Consider the following 26,758-nt stretch of genomic DNA (forward strand, 5'->3'; position numbering starts at 1 on the left):
ATTTACGCGCGCCTTTATTCGCCATGCTCAATTGAGGTCACCCTTTTGAAGCTCGCCTTTTTGTGCGCGCCCTTATTGAATAAAGCCGTACAAGACAGTATTACTGTCACAGAAAATTAAAGACACACAATACACGGCGGTAGCCCACGAAGAACGGTCAGCTCAGCAAGTAAACATCAACAAAAGAAAGGCTGAAAGAAAGAAAAATACGACCAACAAAAAGAATGAGGTCAAAGTCCCTTGCCATTTAATATAGACTGTTCCTACTAATGTTTATGCACTACTGTTCTAGCGCCAGTTATTGTAATGGGCTAAATGACTAGTATATATATATATATATATATTCAATAAAAACTATATAACATCAGCATGCATCCCCTGAATTAAACCATTAAGTGTAGAGCGTACACATTTCAATATGGAGTGTATGTGTTTCGGAAAGCATGTGTTAAAATGCTGAACGTGTTTCAGTAATTCATTATTTAGTATCCAATATATAAGGCTGAATGCACATTTTTCCGGTATGCAAAACTAGTACCTTTGAATCTCTGCCACACTTTTTCCATAAGTACAAGGGAAGACCACAGGCTATGTTTCATTCTGAAATTTCTCTCCTTGGGGAATATTTTTTACTGATGACACGTCACATTATAAAAGTGCCCCAGGAGGTGTTTTCAGGACCTGGTGTAGGTCTGCAAAGTTGCTCCTCACAGCAGGTTTAGCAAGTGAAATTTTGGTTTGTGTCAAAAATATTCCCCCAGAGAATACATTCAGTGTATGTACTGCATGGTGCAAGTGTTTAACTACAGAGGGAGAGCACTTCAGTGTTCAGGGCATGGATTTCACTACAGAATGTATTTATTTCTTATTCAGTGAATACATTTTTGCAGTGTATATGTTTCACCATATAACGTTTGTGCGTCAAGGGTATGTGATACATTATTGTGTGCATTATATCCTTGAACACCGCAGAGTTTTAATCCAGTTTCCATTCTTGCTTTTTCCATTATAACCTTTTTGGGAGCTTAAGCCGTGCAGAACTGGTCATATGACAAAAATCAACTCTGGACTGGATGTTACTGGATACATTTTAACCACCTATTAACCTAAAATGTGGTTGTTTGGCATGTATAGTTAAAGTGAACACTGAATAAAAAGTCATTTACTAGGAGAACTTACAAATTCCACATGGGCTGTGACTTGACCAGTATTTGAGTCTATAAACTTTGAAGTATCACCACAAAGTACTGCATTATCTTTATATTTTCATATATTTCGTTATATAACATACACAGAACACATAACTTGTACAACACCTGGGACTAGTTGGATTCTTATCTGTGGTCTGGAGTTTTTTGCTTTGCATATACACACTGATCAACCACAACATTAAAACCACTGACAGTTGAAGTAAAAGACATTGGTTGTCTCATTACAGTGGCATTTATCAATGGGTGGGATATACTAGGCAGCAAGTGAACAGTCGGTTCTTGCAGGTGATGTGTTGGAAGCAGGAAAAATGGCACAGGGCAAGGATCTGAACGACTTTGACAAGGGCCAAATTGTGATGGCTAGATGACATGGTGGCGCAGTGGGTAGCACTGCTGCCTCACAGTTGGGAGATCTGGGGACCTGGGTTCGCTTCCCGGGTCCTCCCTGCGTGGAGTTTGCATGTTCTCCCCGTGTCTGCGTGGGTTTCCTCTGGGTGCTCCAGTTTCCTCCCACAGTCCAAAGACATGCAGGTTAGGTGGATTGGCGATTCTAAATTGGCCCTAGTGTGTGCTTGGTGTGTGGGTGTGTTTGTGTGTGTCCTGCGGTGGGTTGGCACCCTGCCCAGGATTGGTTCTCTGCCTTGTGCCCTGTGTTGGCTGGGATTGGCTCCAGCAGACCCCCGTGACCCTGTGTTCGGATTCAGCGGGTTGGATAATGGATGGATGGATGGATAGATGACTGGGTCAGGGCATCTCCAAAACGGAAGGTCTTGTGGGGTGTTCCTGGTATGCAGAGGTTTGAACCTACCAATAGTGGTCCAAAAAAAGACAACCAGCAAACCAGCAACAGAATAACGGGCATACAAGGCTCATCGATATAGCGAAGGTCAGAACGTCTGGCCAGATCCCACAGAAGAGCTACTATGGCACAAATTTCTGAAAAACGTAATGCTGGCCATGAAAGAAAAGTGTCAGAATACAGAGTGTATCATAGTGAGGTGCATTGGACTACGTATCTACAGACTAGTGTGGTAGAAATTGAACATCTTTTTAAAGAAAGAAAAGTCATCTAACAGGACAAATCAGTAATCAGGAAGGAGAAAAGACGCTCATTATATCTTTTAATTACTCATTATCAAAATGCATTAGAGGGAGCATTCTTCGAAAGTGGTCTATTACAGCCTGGTCAGAATGATGAGAATGGTTAGAGAAACTAAGAATAACTAAGAATAGAGGTTAATTTTATAAACTGTTGAATTTACATACAGTGTCAATCAATGCATACATTTACTCTGGTTGGTTCGTTGGTTTACACCCAAATGACTTATATTAAATAAAAGTCTATTATATTATATTGTGGTTCTTCTTTAAACCCTTGCGCTGAGCCACCACCCTTGAAATTTCTGTGCATACAACAACTGTAAATTCTGGTTGTTTACAGTACATCTGCTGACTTCTTAGTCATCTCTTAATCATCTTTCAGTACATTTTGTTGTTCACTTGACCTTTATCAGATTTCTGACATTTATTAACCCTTTATGCTATTTCTTAAAGATAAGTGCTATGTTACTCTAAAATTATTCTTCCACACCAGTCAGAGTGCCTATGCTAACCTCCGTCACCACTGAAAGTGTCTACAATGGGCACATAATTGTTGGAACTGGACCATGGAGCAATAGAAGAAGGTGACTGAACTGTTGAATCATGGTTCCTTTTAGATCATGTCCATGGCTGGGTGCATGTGCGTCATTTACCTGGGGAAGAGATGGCAGCAGGCAAACTGATGGAGTCAGTGCAATGCTCTGGGCAATGTTCTGCTGGGAAACCTTGGGTCCTGGCATTCATGTAGATGTTACTGTACTTTAATTTGTACCACCTACTAAAGATTGTTGCACACCATGTACACCATAATGGCAATAGTATTCCCTGATCACATTGTCTTCTATCATCAGAACATCAAACCCTGCCACACTGCAAAAATTGTTTAGGAATGGTTTGTGGGAACATGACAAAGAGTTCAAGGTTAGGACTTGAACTGCAAATTCCCCAGATCTCAATCTGATCGAGCACCTGTGGGATGTGTTGGAACAACAAGTCCAATTTATGGAGCCCAGAGGTTACAGGACTTATAGGATTTGCTGCTAATGTTTTCATGCCAGATGCCACAGGACACCTTCAGAGGTCTTGTGGAGTCCATGCTTCCTTGGGTCAGATCTGTTTTGATGGCACATGGAGGACCTGAACAATAGGCAGTTGGTTTTAATGTTGTGGTTGAGCTGTGTATATCCTGTGAACAGTTTTGCTAAAACAGAATTAGTCTCAGACAGCAAAATGAGAAATGTTTTTCAGTTTTGAATGCATTTTGTGTGAAGAGTAACCTTGTAGAATCTGAAAGCAGTAAAAATCCAAGTAAATGCAAGGAATTACACATAGAAAGTAGTAACTTTAGATATGAATACACCTAGGAGTCATAGTGAACTCATCACTCTCAAGACAATGTAGTGAACCGATCAAGAAGGTGAATGGGGTGTTAGGTTATGTATCATGATATGTGGAGTACAAGTCAAGAGAGGTTATGCTTAAGTTTGTTCATTTTTGGTCTCCATATTGCAAAATAGTCCAGAGAAAGTCCAGAGAAGAGTGATTAGGCTGACTGAGGACTAACAGGTATGAGTTATGAGTGACAATTGAAAGACTTGGACTATTCAGTTAAGGTAATGGAGATTAAAAGGTGACTTGATTGAAGCGTTTAAAATTATGAAATGAATTAGTACCATGGATCCCAACTTTTCCTTCAAAATAAATCTTTCAATAAGAACACACGGACACATTTGGGAACTTGTTGTGGGCAGATTTTGTATGTTACAAAGTTTTTCTTCACACAGGAACTGAATACTTTTATGAATGAGAGATTTCAGTTTCTGATTGTTAATAAATTTATAAACTTTTCTAAAAATATGCTTTTACTTTGTCATTATTGACGTGCATACTGAAAAAATAAAGTATTTGTAGTACAAGCAAATAATGTAAATATTTTCATGTAAATGGGTAGGTGGGATAGGGTGGTACTAGGGTTTTTATATGATTCACTGTTTTATGTCCAAAGAAATTGTTCTTAACCTGGATCCCCATTTGGAGAGGTTTTGGGTAGAGGATAGGGACCTATGGTGCTAAATGCTATTACTACAGGTATGTATTTCTTAGTGTTATCAACAGGAAACATTAGAAGGGTAGTGTTGACATGTCTGGGAATGCCTCAGTGGTGAAAAACTGCCCTGACATTACTTGTACATGAGATATACTATATCAGAAAACTAAAATTTGAAAATATTTCATAGAGCTCCTATTTTTTCCATAGTTTAGTAGCAGCTAAAACATTCCTGTAAAGGAATTTTTAAATTTGACACAAACACAGACTCTATCACATATGTGAAGTTATCTGTCAGGTTTTAGTGAAAAATTGACTGTCCCGCCTTTATTTTTTGTATAGGCTTTGTTTTGGGGTATCCCCCCAGGTGGAGATTTCTGAAAAATTCCCCCAGGGTGTAAGGGGTTTAAAGGTCCTTTTGGCAAAAATCATCCTCCAGACCAGGGGTGGCGCTGTTGCCTGATGCCTTTTGAATGGAACATTGACAGTCAGATCATCTATGATGTCAATCCGTTCATCCGCCCTCTAATACACACCTCTTCCTGCCTGGGCCAATTAAAACTGGTCCTGACACCATCTTTGAACAGCCTGCAATTCGATTCATAGTTGAGAAGATGGTCTCATGTTTCTTTTGTTGTTTAAATTAACCATAAATTATACAGGGATGACTTTGGTGCCCCAACATTTCATGATCATCTGTTTTCATTCGTTACAAATATTTAAATATTTTATAATAAACAAACAACAACCCACCCCAGACAAACATAACAACTTCTGACTCGCATATTTTCAGAAAAGCTTACAAATGTATTAACAATCAGGAACTGAAATCTCTCATTCATAAAAGTATTCAAATCCTTAATTTAGTACTTTGTAGAAGACCCTGTGGCAGCAACTTTAGCTTTGAGTACTCTTGGTCTCGTAGATGGAAGTTTCAGCAAGCTTTGCACACCTGAATTTCTGCAGTATATCCCATTCTTTCTGGCAGATCCTCTGAAGGTCCCTTAGACTGAACAGGAAGCATCTGTAAACTGCCATCTTCAGGTCACTCCACACATATTGTATGAGGTTTAAGTCTGGGCCACTCAGTCAAAAAATTGTCCCGAAGCCACTCCATCATTGTCTAAGCTGTATGCTTTGGGTCATTGCAGTGACAAAAGGTAAACTATCACCCCAGTCTGAGGTTACATGAACTTTGAAGCAGGATTTCTTCAAGGACATCTCTGTGTTTGGTTGCCACCACCATTCTTCACTGTGGGGATGGTATTAGGCAGGTGATGAGGACTGCATGGTCTTCATCAGATATCGTTTTTGGAACTCAAGATTTGTATCATCAGACCAGAGAATCTTTATACTCTTGGAAGAGTCCTGGTGGTTCCAAATTTCTTCCATTTCACAATTATTGAAGCTATTGTTCCTTTGGGAACACTCAAAGCTTTAGAAATGGTTTTATACATTTGCCCTGATCTTTGCCTCCCCACAGTTTGAGGTCTACAGAGAGCTCCTTCTACTTTATGGTTCGATTTTTGATCCTGACATGCAATGTGAAAAGTGGACCTTCTATGCACAGGTGTGTGCCTTTAAAAATGATGTCCAGTCAATTCAATTTGCCACAGGTAGACTCCAATCAAGTTCTAGAAACACCTCAAGGATATGTAAAGCAAACAGAATGGACCTGACCACAATTGCGAGTGCCACAGCAAAGGGTCTGAATACTCCTATGAAAGAGAGCTTCCCGTTCTTTATTTTTTATACATTTGCAAACCTTTCTGAAAACCTGTTTTCACTTTGTCATTATGTGTTATTGAGTATAGATTGACAGGTGAAATGGCAAATGAATCCATGTAAAATTAAATATACAAGCACAATAAAGTGTGCATAAAGTGAAGGTGTCTGAATATGTTCTGAATCTGCTCTAGCTACAATATTTCCAGATGCCCTCCATTATCTTTTCTCTAACATTTACAGGACAGACTAATATTTCTCATGTCATGCTACTGGCTCTTTTTATCTCTTCCTGCTTATTAAGTCCAGTCTGTATATTAAGTCATATACAGTAAGTGATAATTAGAAAAGAAAGCAAACACATGTTAGTTTATTTTAACTTGTGAAGACCACAAATTAACATTGTTATAAATAAGTGTTACAACATTATGTCCTTAAGAAAAGGGCCGAATTTAAAGTTTACAGTTCCTCATTTGACTTGGATTTCAACCTCTCTCTGAATTCTTCTTGTGCTACTCACAAAGAAACCTTGAAAAGTTAATAAATGCCTTTACCAAGATGGAAACTAAGGAAAAAATGCTATGGCCTATTTTTCTTTTACAATTACCACAAAGGTAAACATGTACGAGAAAGCACTCTGCATCTGATCAACAATGAACCGGTCTCTTGACAAAAGGAAAGGCAAATTATTCAGAACTCATTGGTATTGATTTCAAATACTGTACTACCAGTGAAATCCATTTCCTGAGACACTGATGAATAAAGAGATTAACAAAATGTCACAGCTGAATTTATTACGGGTAGCTCAAAACTCGGATACAGCATGATTTTTTGAATTTATACAGGTAAATATATTATTTATATCTAACTGGATTGGAAAAGACTTGAAATCTCTAGGTAAACTGGATAACACTAACAACCATATAAAAACGCATAAAAAAATCTGAAAACAAAATTGGAGAAAATATCTTAACAATACCTTCTAATCCTCTAGGCAATGCACAGTGAAAATTTAAAAAATGGTAAATAAAATGTATATTTTTATATAATGTAAACTATTAAACATCCACCACAGAATGTTATATTCAAACTTTATAATGTGCTATTGAGACCATATCAGTACAGAATGCATAAAAGACATAGCAGCTCTAGAAGCTGTCCAAAGAAGAGCAACCAAGTGCATCCTGGGATTAAATAAGATATACCTTATTTGTCCCCAAGGGGAAATTAAAACTTTACAGAATCTCAAGAAAAGAATATATATATATATATATATATATATATATATATATATATATATATATATATATATATATATATATATATATATATATGAAAGGCTTGGGAAAGTTAGCACGTTAATGTTTGTGATTAATGTTGCTTGGATAATGTTTTAAAAAATATTGTTACATCCAGGGCTGGCAATGAACATTATGAAACAATAATACAAAAAAAGTTAAGTGTGTACCTAAAGAATTACATACACATCCAGTACCATATTTATATACTACCTTTAAATAGTTTATGAGATGAAATTTTCATTTTAAGATTTAAAATTTTGTCGTTCACGACACGTCAATACATAGTACTGGTGTTTATCTTCTTGATTTATACATTCTGACATAGGTTCAGGGGTGTGGGGTTTGTGGCAGTCCTGTTGCAATGCTAGAGAAAACTTGCAAAGGTAAAAATGTTGCTCTATTTTGATTTCTTGTTTCTATAAGAAGATCAAATCAATGGCATAACACATAAGTGCTAAATAAGGTATCTTTGAGTGGCACTAAAACCAAAACAAGTTGCTAGTACCTCTGTATTTAACTTGCCAGTCTGCCAGGTAGCTTACAGTGATGACTGCCCTAATATAATGACAAAATTCTACTAAATAGAAGTGTAATCCCTAGCCATTATTCCAGTTTGCAATGTGTTTGCTAGTTTATGCAAAGAATGGAACATAACCATCCAAGTAATGCACAGTGTCAGTTTTTAAGCGAGATAGCAGCTATGAAGATCTATTTTAGCATGCCAGAAGCAAAGGTGTAGGTAGAGCAGTGTTTTCCAACCATTCTTCTCTGGTGGCACACTTTTGTGACCCAAAAAATACCAAGGCACACCACGAGTCCACCAACCACAAAAACATTAAATGAAGGGACAAGACAGGGGTGGCAAAAAAGCAGCTTGGAGATTGCTGTTTTGAGAAACAGCCCTTGCGTAGGGTCTAATCATGAAGTTGTTGATGGTGATGAACAATTGAGGATAGCGTTTGCGGAGTTTTAACACAAGTCTTAATGTGTGCCTATTTAAGGGATGCGTATTCTTTCAATTACAGTAAATCAGTCTTTAGTAGTGCATTCAAAGTCAAGAGTCGTTTCAGTTGTTTTTTACTTTCACGTGTATGTATCTCATATGCTACTCCAATCTGAGAATTAATACATTGGCCTCGTTCTCTTATTGCCTTCTTTTCAACTTGCCTTTTAGGAAGGCATTCAAATTCAGGTTGTACTTGCTCATTTAAGTTTAAATTATGCCATTAATTTTGTTTTAATTCCTTTGTGTTGATTCTACATTAATTTTCTGATTCAGTTGTGTATTTATATGATGATTCATGTATTAATTTAAAAATTACACATTTTAATGGTAGATGCTATTAGTCGCGATTAATTACATACATTTATGTGATTTAGTTTTTTTTTTTTAAATCGATTCCCACATATAATTGATATGTGTGTGTGTGTGTGTGTAAGGCAGACAGTGTAGCCTCCTTCATCTTGAGTGGCTTTTGTTTAAAAATCCTTTCTCTATATCATACAGGTGAACTATGGCACACACCAACACAAACAATACCTCGTTTGCAAGCTCCTAGTAATCATATTGTTATAATATTTACAGTGGACTTTTAATCTGGTATGAAATCATATGTGTGGTTTTTCATACATTGTCACAAAAAGAATTAGAAAAAATCATAGTAATTATTCTGTATATGGAACTTTTTTTTAATCCATTATTTGACATACACAATTTCTTATTATTTTTTTCATAGGCCAACTTACTCTCCAGAGAGTTTTGGGGTCAGAGCACAGGGTCAGCTATTTGTACAGTGCCCCTGGAGCAATTGTATATTAAGGGCCTTGCTCAATTGCCCAACAGAGCAGCATTCCTTCTCTCACTACCAGGATTTGAACCAACGACCTTTGAGTTACCAGCCCAAATCCTTTAGCCAGAGAACCACCACTCCACCTAGCATCCACCACTCTACCTAATACCCAAGTGTTATGCATTGTGGCGGGCGGCCAGAACACTTGTCTGGCTGTGACACCCAGAGTGTCAAAGGACTTGGAGGGAAAGTATTTTTGGGACAGTTTCTTCCCCGGGCTGACAAAGGGCCTGGGGGAAGAAAACTTTATTGCATTGGATGGCAGCAACTGTGACGTCTCCAACAATATGTAGATGTCCATATATATATATATATATTTTTATATATATATATATATATATATATATATATATATATATATATATATATATTTTTATAAATATATATATATATATATATATATATTTATATATATATATATATAATATATGTATATATATATGCACTAGGGGGCTTGCCAACTGCTCGCTTCACTTGCCCACCCCCTCCCCCCCCCCAGCTACGCACCAGCCACTTCACATCTCTGCCTCTTACATTGTGAAGAGGAGGGCTGAACGCACACTAAGGAGATGCGGTCGCTCCTCCGAAACCCCCTCTTAAACGGTGATACAATTGGAAACAAATACAGTTTTTTTTTACCTCCTCTATGCTCGATCAGCTGGCTGGCTTGCTGCTGCTGTGCCGCGTCATCTGCATGTTGTGCAGTGCTTTGAACATTTAAAATCATGTACAGTAGCTGTCATTTTGTCTCACTGCCTTGTCTCGCGGGAGGTTAAAGTGTCTCCAAGAAAATCACGTCTCGTCTCTGTCCAAGCTTTTATTTATAATATATATATATATATATATATATATATATATATATATATATATATATATATATATATATATATATATATATATATGGACATAATGATTAATAAAGTATCTATCTATCTATCTATCTATCTATCTATCTATCTATCTATCTATCTATCTATCTATCTATCTATCTATCTATCTATCTATCTATAATGAGACACAGCTAAGAAGAAGCATACTGGAAAAATGCAGTATTTGAAGTATGAGCAAACACTGTAAATAGTTTTATGTAAATGTGTAGGTGGGATAGTGTGGTACAAGGTTGGAAGAGTGTATTAGGGATGGGGTTCAGTCACTGTTTTATGTGCAAAAAACTGTTCTTAACCTGTATCCCCATTTGGAGAGGTTTTGGATAGAGGAGAGTGATCTATGGTGTTAAATGTTGTAACTATGCATGTCTTAGTGTTATCAACAGGAAACTTTAGACAGGTACAGTTGACATGTCTGGGAATGTCTCAGTAGGTGAAAATACTGCCCTGGCATTACTTGTACATGAGATATACTATATCATAAAAAAACTGAAAATATTACTGTGAGCTCCTGTTTTTTCTGTAGTTTAGCAGCAGCTTCTAAGTAAAGGAATGTTTACGTTTGACACAAACACAGACTCTATCACATATGAGAAGTTATATGTCAGGTTTTAGTGAAAAATTGACTGTCCTGCCTTTATTTTTTGTATAATAAGGTTTGTTTTGGGGTATCCCCCCAGGTGGAGATTGCTGAAAAATGGCCCTAGGGTGTAAGGGGTTTAAAGGTCCTTTTGACAGTAATCATCCTCCAGACCAGGTGTGGTTCTGTCCCTGATGCCTTTTGAATGGAACATTGACAGTCAGATCATCTATGACCTCAGTCCCATCGTCCACCCTCTAATACCCACGTCTTCCTGCCTGGGCCAATAAAAACTGGTCCTGACACCATCTTTGAACAGTCTGCAATTCAACTCATATTTGAGAAGATGCAGACATTATTGACCGGTGGAAGGAATACTTCGAGGATCTTCTCAATCCCACCAGCATGTCTTCCTTAGAGGAAGCAGGGCTGGAGGACTCCAGGGGGGGTGCCCGTCCATAACAGGGGCTGAGGTCGCCGAGGTAGTTAAAAAGCTCCGAGGTGGCAGGGCTCCTGGGGTGGACGAGGTTCACCCTGGGTTCCTCCAGGCTCTGGATGTTGTGGGGCTGTCCTGGTTGACACATCTCTCCAACATCGCATGGACATCGGGGGCAGTACCTCTGGATTGGTAAACCGGGGTGGTGGTCCCCCTTTTTAAGAAGGGTGACCGGAAGATGAGCTCCAACTATAGGGGGATCACACTCCTCAGCCTCCCCGGTAAGTTCTATTCAGGGGTGCTGGAGAAGAGAGTTCAGTTGATGGTCGAAACTCGGATTGAAGAGGAACAATGTGGATTCTGTCCTGGCCGTGGAACACTGGACCAGCTCTACACCCTGGCCAGGATCCTGGAGGGGGCATGGGAGTTTGCCCAACCATTCCACATGTGTTTTGTGGATTTGGAGAAGGCATTCGACCATGTCCCTCGAAGCATCCTGTGGGGTGTGCTCCAAGAGTACGGGGTACAAGGCTCGTTGTTACGAGCATTCAGGAGCTTGGGCCGCATTGCCTGTAATAAGTCGGACTCGTTTCCTGTTGAGGTTGGACTCCGCCAGGGCTGCCCTTTCTCACCGATTCTCTTCATAAGTTATATGGACAGAATTTCTAGGTGCAGCCAAGGAGCAGAGGGGGTCTTGTTTGGTGACCTCGGAATCTCGTCTCTGCTATTTGCAGATGACGTGGTTCTGTTGGCTTCATCGGACAGTGACCTCCAGCTCTCACTGGAGTGGTTTGCAGCCGAATGTGAAGCAGCGGGGATGAGAGTCAGCACCTCTAAATCCGAGGCCATGGTTCTCAGCCGGAGAAGGGTGGAATGCTCTCTCCGGGTTGGGAACACATTACTGCCTCAAGTGGAGGAGCTCAAGTATCTCGGGGTCTTGTTCATGAGTGAGGGAAGAATGGAGCGGGAGGTTGACAGACAGATCGGTGCAGCATCCGCAGTAATGCGGGCTCTGCAATGGTCTGTCATGGTGAAGAGAGAGCTGAGCCAAAAGGCGAGGCTGTCGATTTACCAGTAAATCTACGTTCCTACCCTTACCTATGGCCACGAATTTTGGGTAGTGACCGAAAGAGCAAGATCGTGGATACAAGCGGCCAAAATGAGTTTTCTCCACAGAGTGACTGGACTTTACCTTAGAGATAGGGTGAGGAGTTCAGTTATCCGGGAGAGACTCGGAGTAGAGTCGCTGCTCCTCCCCCACATTGAGAGGAGTCAGTTGAGGTGGTTTGGGCATCTGGTTAGGATGCCCCCTAGACGCCTCCCTGGGGGGGTGTTCCGGGCATGCCCCACTAGGAGAAGGCCACAGGGTAGACCCAGGACACACTGGAGGGATTATATCTCCCGGCTGGCCTTGGAATGCCTCAGGGTTCTCCCAGAGGAGCTGGAGGATGTGGCCAGGGAGAGGGAGGTCTGGGCTTCCCTGCTTAGGCGGCTGCCCCCAAGACCCAACCTCGGATAAGCAGTGGATAATGGATGGATTTGAGAACATGGTCTCATGTTTCTTTTGTTGTTTAAATTAACCATCAAATATACAGGGATGACTTTGGTGCCCCAACACTTTATTATCTTCTGTTTTCATTTGTTACAATATATAAATATTATAATAAACAAACAACAACCCACCCCAAACAAACATAAGAATTTCGGATAACTCGGATAATGAAAAACTGCTGCTGTCAATAACAGAATTGCAGGTGGCAGTGAGACTGTGAGACCTGTCCAGATGTATCACAGGTTTACATTTGAAGGCATTAACATTTGAATACAGCAGGTCCAGCTTGTTTTGTCCACAAAAGTAAAATGCTGTTAGAAGTCTGCTCCATCCAAAGTTATCTGGTTGAAAACACCAGGGTTCAGAATGACTCAGATCTGTTCACAATAAAACTGAATTATTTCAACAGAATGATGTGACCCTCTCTTATTCGGCAATGTAGGCGAATTTAGACTGCAATTCAAAGTGTGGATTGTACATTTCAGCTGTAATTGTAATGTGTTCATTTTTTAGTATATTTTATTGGCATATGTCTCCAGACTCTCTCCTGCTTTTTCCACTCTGTCTGATTGTAACCCATCTGGCAATTTTATTCACATGATATTGTAAAATTGTATTAAAAAAACAAATTTTATTTATGCTACTAGTACCTGAAATTAAATTCTTTTATCACTGTTGTTTTTGAAAATGCAATAAATATAGCATGAAGCTATGGGAAGAGTAGCGGAAGCTAGGTTAAGAAGGGAGGTGATAATTAGTGAGCAGCAGTATGGTTTCATGCCAGGAAACAGCACCATAGATGTGATGTTTTCTCTAATGGTGTTGATGGAGAAGTTAAGAGAATGCCAGAAGGAGTTGCATTGCATCTTTGTGGACCTGGAGAAAGCATATGACAGATTGCCTCGAGAGGAGCTGTAATATCGTATGAGGAAGTCAGGAGTGGTAGAGAAGTATGTAAGAGTTGTACATGATATGTACGAGGGAAGTGTGACAGTGGTGAGGTCTGCAGTAGGAGTGATGGAGGTTGGATTACATCAGGGATCAGCTCTGAGTCCTTTCTTATTTGCAATGGTGATGGACAGGATGACAGACGAGATTAATCAGGAGTTCCCATGGACTATGATGTTTGCTGATGACATTGTGATCTGTAGTGAAAACAGGGAGCAGGTTGAGGAGACCCTGGAGAGGTGGAGATATGCTCTAGAGAGGAGAGGAATGAGGGTCAGTAGGAACAAGACAGAATACATGTGTGTGAATGAGAGGAAGGTCAGTGGAATGGTGAGGATGCAAGGAGTAGAGTTGGTGAAGGAGGATGAGTTTAAATACTTGGGATCAACAATACAGAGTAACGTGAGTGAGGAAGAGAGATGAAGAGGAGAGTGCTGGCAGGGTGGAATGGGTGCAGAAGAGTGTCAGGAGTGATTTGTGACAGATGGGTATCAACGAGAGTGAAAGGGAAGGTCTACAGGATGGTAGTGAGTCCAGCTATGTTATATGGGTTGGAGACAGTGGCACTGACCAGAAAGCAGGAGACAGAGCTGGAGGTGGCAGAGTTAAAGATGCTAAGATTTGCATTGGGTGTGATGAGGATGGACAGGATTAGAAATGAGGACATTAGAGGGTCAGCTCAGGCTGGACAGTTGGGAGACAAAGTTAGAAAGGCGAGATTTCGTTGGTTTGGACATGTGCAGAGGAGAGATGCTGGGTATATTGGGAAAAGGATGTTAAAGATAGAGCTTCTAGGCAAGAGAAAAAGAGGAAGGCCTAAGAGAAGATTTATGGATGTAGTGAGAGAGGACATGCAGGTGATGGGTGTAACAGAGCAAGATGTAGAGGACAGGAATATATGGAACAAGATGATCTGCTGAGCCGACCACAAACAGGAGCAGCCGAAAGAAGAAGAAAATATGAGATTAAAAGTTTTTGTTGGCCACCACTACAAAGGACATGGGGTAAGTAATATATAAAAAATATAATTTTTGGGTGGAGTATTCCTTTAAAGACACAGACATGATTCTCTTAATTGTAATTCTGTCTTCTGGTTTTACATTTTAACATAAAGCAGGCCTTAGAAGCCGAAAAATCAGGCTTGGATTCATTTATTTGGATGAACTTTGATATTACACTGTTTAAGAGTTTGATATTAAGCATTTAAACCAAATTAAATATAGAAATAGTATCGAGTCACAGATATACTAATCTTTACTTCAGACTCTTAATTAAGTTTAGTAATATTTTAACCTAAATTAAGTATTTAACAGGTTACTTTATTCACATGATTGTGAAAACAAAAACCTCACCATCTGTCCTTTGTGGATTGGGTAAGTTTGCTTTAAAGTGTGGAAGGTCATGTTAATAATATAGTTTTAATTATCACTCGCGTCTCTTGTTAATGAAACCATTTCAGATATTTATTTGATTACAACGATCTGATAGGACTCTTATCAATACATGTCTATTAAAAGTGTAGAGCACAGCTTCATGATTTATTGACATAATGAGAAAATCAATATTACAGTGAAAAAGACTTTTGGTAAAGAAACTCCTCTCAAAAATGGAAAAAGTAAAAAATATTTAGCACAGTTAAAAGATACCAAACTTCCTCTTTAGATAGAATGGCAAAAATGAGAACAATGAATGTATGGACAGAAAGTATTTAGCAGTATAAGAAAGCTTTCCATAAAGTGCTCTTTATAATTACACATTTCTCTGAGAAAATATTAAATCTGTTGTTTTATTTAGTGAAATATCCATCCCAAAAAATAAAAAAATAAAATATGTCTGAACCAATTCCATTATATATTAGAATGAGTCGGAAGATTGTTATGGGTTTGCAACATTAGTAGTACAGGTAGTAGTAGTAGTAGTAATATTGTCACATGTACTGAGTAAAAGACTGATTTGTCAGCTTCCACAGCTAGCAATGTCCACAATGTATCTCCTCATATTCATATTCCCCATATTTGCATTATGACAGATGTCTAACACAGGCTACAAGATCAAGATTTTTCTTTTAAATATTGCAGATATTGAAAATGTGACAGACCCCAAACTTAATGACAGATTTCTCCAGTTTTTAGTCCTCTAGCCTGTCTTCAGTTATTGCAGCACACTCACACTAGAACAAGGGTCTCCAACTCTGGTCTTGGAGGGCTACTGTGGCTGCAGGTTTTCATTCTAACCCTTAACAAGAGAGGAGACAGAAAGCGAGTGACAGGCAGGTCAGTGGCCGGTTTTAAATGTTCACCACATCAACCATTGGGCTTCAGATGCATTACGCGGTGAACCTACCATCTTGCAGCTGCACCGGCGGCAGACACCAATCCCTGCCTGTATTAACAGAGTTTTGGCACACAATCCAGTTTAGGGATTATCAGGGTCTCCAAAATCTCATAGGTGTTCTTAGAAAAAAGAAAAATCGACAGTTTTGGAGCACCAACAAGCCATGCAATTAAATATCAACAAGAATAATTGGCTTCAGATTAAGTAATGAGTTGGAGAGAAATTGGTTGGAATTTGAGACTCTGACTTAGCAGGTCATCTGTTGGCTCACTTCACATCTCATTTCTGTTTGAGTGCCAATCAAGGGAAAAAAAATGATGGAATTCAGAGGTCTGAATCTTATAAAAACCAAGTCAATAAAAATGAAGGAAAAAAGAAGTTAATTAGTATCAAAAACATCACTAATTAAGGATGAGTTAGAATGAAAACTTGCAGCCACAAGTAGCACTCCAGGAGCAGAGCTGGAGACCCCTGCACTATAAGAGTAATTTCAAACAGAAGATTACACAATTTAGGTTTGCACTTATGATTCAGAGAGTTGCAGAAGTTGGAATCTCAGAGGATTTCTTGAGAAAAGCCAAGCAAAATGACACCTTTTATTGGCTAACTAGAAAGATTACAATATGCAAGCTTTCGATGCCTCGAAAGCTTGCATATTGTAATCTTTCTAGTTAGCCAATAAAAGGTGTCATTTTGCTTGGCTTTTCTCTACATTCATAATGGCTAACACGGTACAACACCCTAGTACTACAGAGGATTTCTTACAATTAAAACCATACATGGGGAACAATAGTCAAATACAATTTTACTGTGATAGTCTGTGCATAAATTTGCAATGAAAATTCCCCCCAAAAAATGTGGATGAAGCCATGATTGAGGTGACACGGTCAGCAGGGCTTTTTCATCTCTCAGCGAGTTAGAGATCAGCTTGAACTATTGTCACCGCTAATATGGATTTGTATAGCCAGAACGATATTAGTGTTTGGGCCTTCTAAATAAGCATGCACTATGCTACAGGATATGCTCAGGGTGCCTTTTCCCAACTCCATTCCATCTGGAGGTCTAAACAATACAGCCTAAAAACAAAGATGCTCCTGTACAACAGCAAAGTAAAGTCTGTCCTCCTGTATGGTTCAGAGTGTTGGCGTGTGGTCAGTACAGACATGAGAAGACTTGAGGTCTTCCACAATAGATGTCTCAGACGAATCTGCCAGATCTTTTAGCCCAAAAAAATATCAAACCAACAATTATACAAGAAAACAAACAGTCAATGCATCACCAAGGACATTACATTAAGACGCTTAAGATGGCTTGGACATGTGTTAAGGATGGAGCAAAACCGCATCCCAAGAGTTGACTTAAGATGGACACCACCTGGAAAAAGAAAAGACCCAAAAACACCTGGCGCATAACGGTGGTACAAGAGCTGAATCTGTCATGGGGAGAAGCACAACATGCTGCAAAGGACCGCAGGCGATGGAGGGAGCTCATTGAAGCCTTATGTCCCACAAGGGACATAAAGGATTGATTGATTGATTGATTGATTGATGCTACAGGATAGAAGCAAAATTTGTTGGTTAAGAAATGTGATTTAAATTTCCTTATTCTCATTTATTTCAGAAGATCTTACTTCTTCCATTCACATTGGCTATCTTGGTCCATTCCCAATGCTACAAGATTTGATTTTGTTGTAAATATTTGAATGTTTAATATTTTTGATTTGAACTTGGGGTGGCTTTGACTGGACTGAGTGTATATCTCTGGGAGGTTAATATTAATCATCTCATACTTCACATTACAGAACAATCTGGGAAGATAATCATTTAAGCCCTGTCTGAAATTGAGACTGGGATTGTGATTGTCAGAAGGGATGAATCTAGCACAGTGGTTCCCAAACTTGGTCCTGGAGACCCACTGTGGTGGCAGGTTTTTGTTCCAACCAGATTCACGATCGGTGACAATAATCGATAACAACTGATCTCATTTAATTAGCTGGTCTTTTTTACTCTTCTCTTATTCTGCATTCAGAAAAACGTAACAGTATGTTTTTTACTTTTATAAGACATTTAGAAATACTTCTATTTTTTTCTAAAGCTATAAATGTTTAACTCTCTTTTGTTGTTTTCCTATTATTTTCCCCTTTTCCTGTGTAGTTTGCTTCCTTTATTTAACTCTAATAGTGACAATTAACAACCAGCATAGCAGACACCCTGGATGATTAAAGCAGCAACAGCTTCAGAGACAGACCTGCTAATTAGTAAATAATCAATTAAATAACCAGACACCTGGAAAAGCAGAATGAAAATTAGGGTGAAAATACAGTCAACGACTTAGAAAAACTTTCATATTCCCCATATAACTCCTTATTACATTTTAATAAAAATTTACCAAACTTAGTTTGTAATTTCTACATTGACTCCAAAACACAGAAACTGGGAAATAATGGTTCACGTAATTAGGCTAAGAGTCCAATGAAAAAGGCAAGTTTGTTGGAACAAAAATCTGCAGCCACAGTGGGTCCCCAGGACCGAGTTTGGGAACCTCTGATCAAGAACATGATTATCCTGTAATAAGTACCTATCAAAGAAAGCTAAACACTTTCTAGTCCTAGTTAATCAGATTTTTCATGAGCCTAGCTATTAACACAAAAATGGAATACTATGATTATACTAAACTAGGATCAGCTGGCAATGGAGAAGAGAAAACCAATGTACCAATCTACACAGAATACATCTGCACTCGGTAATCAGAAATTCAATTTCTCTTACAATTCATCACGATTCATCATTGCTTTAGTTGCTCCACATTTTTATGCAATCGTTTTGTTCACCCCACTGAATTAAAGTTGAAAGTCTGCACTTCAACTGCATCTGAGTTCTTTCATTTAAAATTCATTGTGGTAATGTACAGAACCAAAATCAGAAAAAAGTTGTCTCTGTCCAGATATTTATGGACCTAACTGTATGTGTTTAATTCTCACAATGAACCTGTAGAAAAAAATGTGAGTATTTGTGCGCTAGCGGCTACAATCATCTTCTCCTAATCTCCTTCCGCATCTATGTATTTAGTTAGATGACATTGTCATTGCTGGAAACATACTTGGAACTCTGTTTCTGGTATACCCTTGAGTTCCTTTGTTAAATTATGCTGGATATCACAAATCTCTGAAGATCGTTGTAATTTCATAGCAGTTTGTATTTTTGGGAAACATAACAAGGGGCTTTTCATAAGTCTGGTGAATTTGGTGGAAGATTCAAATGATTTCTTAGATAGGAAGTAGCAGACACTGAGTAAATCATGGCTTGGTGTCATTGTCATGATGAGTGACCCATTTCTGGTGTTGTTGTTCACGTCTTCTCGCCCATCCTTGAACATCTTATGCCACTCAAAGACACCTGACTTTTTCATAGCATCCTCATTATCTGCCAGTTTCAATAACTCCAACATTTCAGTAGCACATTGAAGCCTGGGGGTGACACTACATGGCTGTCCTGGGAATTAAATTGTCACACTTCATATGTCACTTTTTAACTTTTATTTCTAATTTTATTTAAAGTCTTTCAAAGTGGCACATGTAATGTCATTTTTTTTCCTAAACCTTGTTTTCTTATTCTTACATGTACACTTTAAATTCCATTTCTCAAAAAATGTATCGTTGTTTTAAATAGGACGCAGTTAGGTATGTGCATCTGTCGCTCAAAAAGTCATAAAAATTTGAAAATTCTGAAAATATATAAACACATACAGTATCTCACAAAAGTGAGTACACCCCTCACATTTTTGTAAATATTTTATTATATCTTTTCATGGGACAACACTAAAGATATGCCACTTTGATACAATGTAAAGTAGTCCATGTACAGCTTGTATAACAGTGTAAATTTGCTGTCCCCTCAAAATAACTCAACACACAGCCATTAATGTCTAAACCGCTGGCAACAAAAGTGAGTACACCCCTAAGTGAAAAATGTCCAAATTGTGCCCAATTAGCCATTTTCCCTCCCCAGTGTCATGTGACTCATTAGTGTTACAAGGTCTCAGGTGTGTTGAATTTGGTGTTATTGCTCTCACACTCTCTCATATTGGTCACTGGAAGTTCAACGTGGCACATCATGGCAAAGAACTCTCCAAGGATCTGAAAAAAAGAATTGTTGCTCTACATAAAGATGGCCGAGGCTATAAGAAGTTTGCCAACACCCTGAAACTGAGCTGCAGCATGGTGGCCAAGACCATACAGCAGTTTAACAGGACATGTTCCACTGAGAATAGGCCTCGCCATGGTCGACCAAAGAAATTGAGTGCACATGCTCAGAAAGATAGATAGATAGATAGATAGATAGATAGATAGATAGATAGATAGATACTTTATTAATCCCAAGGGGAAATATCCAGAAATATCAGCGTCATATCCAGAGGTTGTCTTTTGAAAATAGACGTATCAGTGCAGCCAGCATTGCTGCAGAGGTTGAAGGGGTGGGGGGTCAGCCTGTCAGTGCACAGGCCATACACCGCACACTGCATCAAATTGGTCTGCATGGCTGTCATCCCAGAAGGAAGCTTCTTCTAAAGATGACGCACAAGAAAGCCCGCAAAACATTTTGCTGGAGACAAGCAGACTAAGGACATGGATTACTGGAACCATGTCCTGTGGTCTGATGAGACCAAGATAAACTTATTTGGTTCAGATGGTGTCAAGTGTGTGTGGCGGCGACCAGGTGAGGAGTACAAAGACCAGTGTGTCTTGCCTACCGTCAAGCATGGTGGTGGGAGTGTCATGGTTTGGGGCTGCATGAGTGCTGCCGGCACTGGGGAGCTACAGTTCATTGACGGAACCATGAATGCCACCATGTACTGTGACATACTGAAGCAGAGCATGATCCCCTCCATTCGGAAACTGGGCCGCAGGGCACTATTCCAACATGATAACGACCCCAAACACACCTCCAAGACGACCACTGCCTTGCTAAAGAAACTGAGGGTAAAGGTGCTGGACTGGCCAAGCATGTCTCCAGACCTAAACCATATTGAGCATCAGTGGGGCATCCTCAAACAGAAGATCTCTAACAACCACCAGCTCCATGATGTCGTCACGGAGGAGTGAAAGAGGATTCCAGTGGCAATCTGTGAAGCTCTAGTGAACTCCATGCCCAAGAGAGTTAAGGCAGTGCTGGAAAATAATGGTGGCCACACAAAATATTGACACTTTGGGCACAATTTGGACCTTTTTCACTTAGCGGTGTATTCACTTTTGTTGTTAGACATTAATGGCTGTGTGTTGAGTTATAATAATAATAATTATTCATTACATTTATATAGCGCTTTTCTCAGTACTCAAAGTGCTATCCACACAGGGAGGAACCCACAATCTTCCTTTTGAGGGGACAGCAAATTTACACTGTTATACAAGCTGTACACGGACTACTTTATATTGTATCAAAGTGTCATATCTTTAGTGTTGTCCATCCATCCATCCATTGTCCAACCCGCTGAATCCGAACACAGGGTCACGGGGGTCTGCTGGAGCCAATCCCAGCCAACACAGGGCACAAGGCAGGAACCAATCCCGGGCAGGGTGCCAACCCACCGCAGTCTTTAGTGTTGTCTCATGAAAAAATATAATAAAAAATTTACAAAAAAAAATGTGAGGGGTGTACTCACTTTTGTGAGATACTGTACATGCAGGCATTTCCAAACTAACTTAATCCAATTCAAGGTTGTAAACTGCACATACACACACACACACACACACACACACGCACACACACACACACACACACACACACACACACACAATGGTCGGACTCAGGGTTCAAAACCTGGAGGCTACTTCTGACTAGCAAATCAGCTAACTAGCAAGTTTTATTATTGTAATAGTTTGATAGCTTTAGTATGTGACAGTTTTACTATTGTACCACTAAATAAATAAATAAATAAATATCATACACAAATTAATTAAATTTTTTAACATTCAGAATGACACAGTGGGTGTTTTTCTCATGTTGTTCAGACCTCATGTTTTCATATCTGCAATTTTAGTATTCCGTTTGCTTTGTTATGTGGTAGTCCTTCTTTTATTTTTTTCTTATTTATGAAATTACCTTTCTCTCCTTTATTTTACAAAAGGCTCGTATCAACTGTTTAACTGAAAACAATCTATCTTGAAATTCATATGAACATCATTTTATAATAGCTAAGGATGTATGGCACTTTAGACACACACAGGTTAAGAGGCCTGCTCACAATCACACATTGGTGTGTTCAGGGATGGAATACAAACAAAGATCCATTACCTTCCTGAAAACGCCTTTCCAGACAAGAACTGTGAAAAGCAGGATTGTATCCCATCAGTAACAGGCCCTAGACATGTAATTACCTGAAGGCAGCAGGCTTAAAACAATTAAATTACAGGTAAAAAAAAATAGGTCAACAAATGCTTAACACCATTGTAGTGAGTTCCAGGAAAATGGAGTTTGGAGGAATCAGAAAATGACCTGCTAAGGAGGAAGAAGACAGAAAAGCACGATGGGTGTATTTTGTTTAAAAATAATAACTATCCCCAATCCTTAGGAAAAGAGCTTAGAAGTAAAATGTTAAGTTGTGATTGTCGTCTGCAATTGGCAGAATTAGAAAAAAAATTCTTTTAATCTAAAAATCTGAGTGGAATTTGTAGATGACTGTGGAAAAAGAGGAACTGACATAGTTTGATAAAGCCTGTAAAATTAAAATCTCAGACTTCTGTTCCACTCATTTCTTAATAAATCTAAATATGTTTAAAAGTATGTTAGGTATTAATAGTGTAAAAATATACAGAGGATATGAACTGCAGAGAATATTTAACAGCTCATCCGTTTTCTTTTATATTTTGGCACCTTCAGTAGTTCCCCTTTCCAATGTGTTCATATGATTTACATGTAGTGGATTTGTAAGAACAATATAATGAATGTGATAGGCAAATATGTGATGGAGGGTGCTCTGTTATTGTGACAGGCATGAGAAACAAAGCATATACAGTTTTCTTTTTTTTTGGGTGCCATGGTGGCACAGTGGGTAGTGTATCACATCACCACTCCGAGGGCATTAGTTGTATCCCAGTAACAAATTCGAAGGAAATTGTTCATTATGTATATGTAAATGCATTATTTGAAAAAAAATTGTGTCTTCACTACAAATTTTCAATGGAAACGGATTTGTTCCAAGTTTTATCTTTTTTCCAGTATACTGTATTTTAATTTATGTAGATGAATAAAACAGATGCAGTAGTCTTAGTTAAACATTCCCTACCACTACAGACATACTCTTGTGTAAGATGTATAGCAACACAACCATTGCATTATATATATATATATATATATATATATATATATATATATATATATATATATATATATATATATATATATACTGTATATACTAAACTAAAACTTTTAAAATAAATAGAAAATACACAACTGCCTCCATCAATTCAGCCATTTCAAATTTAATCTTTTAAATTCCTGGTTTAGATTGGCAATATCAATCCACCTCAGATTGAAATGCCCTGCTGTTAGAAAACAGGGCAATCAAAAAGCATGCCAATAGCCCAAACAGCCATAGACTCTCATTTGTTGAGGTCTTATGATTTAAAGTAAACTCAGTTTAAAGACAGAAAATGGTGTTTTCCATATAACCTGAATCTTCACATGTATAAAAACATGTAAATGATTTCATGATAGTAGCATGAATTCCAAAGGAATATAAAGTGCATAATAAAGTAAAACACTCTTACATCTTGCCTGAAGAAGGGGCCTGAGTTGCCTCGAAAGCTTGCATATTGTAATCTTTTTAGTTAGCCAATAAAAGGTGTCATTTTGCTTGGCTTTTCTATACTGTATGTAGAAATACAATCCCATTCTCACTCTCTACAGTGTATAAAAAGTACTTTATGATACGTGATTCATTTTTTCTCCCTTTGTGAATCTCCAGCTGCAAATATGCAAACCATATCACAGATCTTCTCTTCCACACACATACATATATTATATATATTTATATATATATATATATATATATATATATATACACACACACACATACATACATATGTATATACATATACATGCATACATGATATATATACATACATAAAGCACCTTTATCACTATATATATATATATATATATATATATATATATATATATATATATATATATATACACATATACATATATTTTATATATATATACACACACACACATACACATATATATATATGTATACTGTAGACAGAGAGAGTGGGATAAACACACACAAACTGTATACATACGTAAATATATATGCATATGCATTTTAAAAATCCTATAAACATACAAATGGTATATATATATATGTTTACCGAATATAGAAACACAGACATTTGCACACAAATAGAGAATGCATGTTTATTTTTATTACACAGGCATAGAGTTAGTAGGTTTATACTGTATATGTACAGTTGCACAAATATTATATGCAGTAAATATGTAAACTAGTACCAAATGCAACACACGCACACACACACACACACATATTATACACATGTAAATAGTGTGTATATATATATAAAATGTGTGCAAATGTATGTAAAAAAAGTGCACATACATTGTCTTATAATATAGCTCTATACAAAGGTACGTACATATTCCTGAGATATACAAGTATGCTTGTGTCATGTACAAGTCAGGAACCTGTTGCTGTTGACAATGTTCCGCTTTAAAACACAATTAAAGCAAAGCCCACTTTGCAGTACTCAGCATCAACAGCACATATGATATCTGCTTTCTATGTTTATGTTGAGATCTGAATATTTTCTAGTTTCTGTATGAGATTTACTTAGCCACGTGATGAACACAGTCCAGCGTTAACAGCTCCATTTCAGATATCATGAATAATATCGGCCATTGTGACAGCATTTAAATGAACGGCAGGGGTGCATTCATGTTTAAATATATGCATGTACGCACACATATACATTCATAGACAGTCAGAAAGCTCAGGAGCTGGCAATTTATTTCTATTTAGAGAAGTAGATACACTAATCTTACCTTGGTCAAAAATAAAGGATTTTCTTTCTTGTAGGTTTAATCATTCCTCCTTTAACTAAGCCCACGTTCTCCTGGTAACCTCTTTTGTTACTATTGAGTAGATTTTAAAATTGACTCCTTTTCAGATCCAGTAATTTAAACTTTAAGAATAAGTTACCATATGGTACACAATGCAAGGATAGACCCACTGGATGGCTGGCGACAGGGTAGCCTGTCATTAGATCGATTTGCTAAACAAACTGAAACTTGGGTGGGGATGTTAAACAGTAACTAGCCTCAATAAAAAAAAAAAAAGAAAGCTATGTCAACTCTTATCTTGTGCAAGCGTCTTAAATCAAGTCAGCTCTGAGCAGCTGTCCCACCTTACCCAGACATAATTTTTGACTTAATGCAAGAGAATAATCATTTTTAGAAAGAAGTCGTGTTTTTATTTTATTTTTTTTAGACTTTTATTTATTTTACTATTGTTTTTTTTTTTCTGTCCTAATCCGTAGTTCACTCATTCTGCTGTCTGATTAAAATATGTAAGTTGAAATGAAATTATATTTTGTCATACGGGAACAAGGCCATATGTACAACTATATTAAGGTACTCTGTATGAGCCCATCCATTTATCCATTGTTAAAGCCGGCTTCTTCCAGTTCTTTGGCAGGATGTACAGAGCCTGTACTAGAAATATCAGACACAAAATGTTCAGATCATTAACACACACTCACACTCACAATGAGACAATTAAAAGTCACAAATTAAACCAATTATTAATTCTTTTGAACATCTCAACCTTTTATAAGAATCCAGGAACTATAGTCCCAAAGCAGGAACACTGCTGAATGAAACATGGATCCATGACAGACCACACTTACAATGGCCTTGAGCATGGGAAAGGCGCTATATAATTAAAATGTACTATTATTATTATAATTATTACCAATGGACAAGCTAACCTAAATATTAATTTTCTGAAAAACCAGTCCGTCAGCTGCTGGGATTTGGGAAGTTATGACTTATCTGAAAAGCATCAGGCTCAAGGAGGAATCATCACTGAATTGAAAGTGTGTTCATTACTGGCTATATTCACACGAGGCTAATTTCAAGGCACTTGTTAATGTAACATATGCATCTTTGAAATTTGCAAGTTAAATGGTGTATCCAAACAAAGGCCTTGAGGACATGGGGGCACAAGTGCACTTCAACCAGACAACAAACACTAGGTCTCTAGAGCTGTGAAGTGTTAATATTAACCACTGGTCCAACAGGCCATACCTTCCTTGCATTATTATCTATTTTTATCTGTTTTTTAAGCAGCCTCAAATAAATAAAACGTGTCACTGCTGTTGGAGCCATTCTGGCACAATATGTGCTGGTACCATAACATTAAATGAGGGTAAGAACATTACAATATTTATATGCAAAAACGCAGCCGGCAACAGGTGATGCAAGGGAGGTCTTTCTTCTTCATTGGGTTACCCCATAGCACTCCCTGCAAAGTTAACCAGCATACACATACAGTATGTTTGTATGGCAATCTATTATAACACATTATGGCTCAAACAGAGAGCATCTGTTGTCTCATTCGATACAGCAGACATACAAATTTTAAAGTTTTTAAAATATTGAATGAATAAAGTTATTTATTGAAGTATTCCAAAATCTACCATGTCATCCCATGACTTGCAATAGTAACATGTTTTCATTGTTGGATTTCACCTTTTACAGAATATCTGTAA

General features: G+C 38.1%; 1 protein-coding gene across 1 annotated transcript in view; it reads right to left on the bottom strand.

Moving 5' to 3' along the window:
* The window catches only part of hnf4g (hepatocyte nuclear factor 4, gamma), a 154,160-nt gene extending 128,907 nt beyond the window's left edge, over positions 1-25,253 (bottom strand). Inside the window, exon 1 of the mRNA XM_028803448.2 lies at positions 25,032-25,253. The gene's annotated coding sequence lies outside the window, so the exon portion shown is untranslated. The remainder of the gene's footprint in view (positions 1-25,031) is intronic.
* Between the last annotated feature and the right edge of the window lie 1,505 nt (positions 25,254-26,758).

This window comes from Erpetoichthys calabaricus, chromosome 6 (genome assembly GCF_900747795.2).
Source record: "Erpetoichthys calabaricus chromosome 6, fErpCal1.3, whole genome shotgun sequence".
Lineage (NCBI taxonomy): Eukaryota > Metazoa > Chordata > Cladistia > Polypteriformes > Polypteridae > Erpetoichthys > Erpetoichthys calabaricus.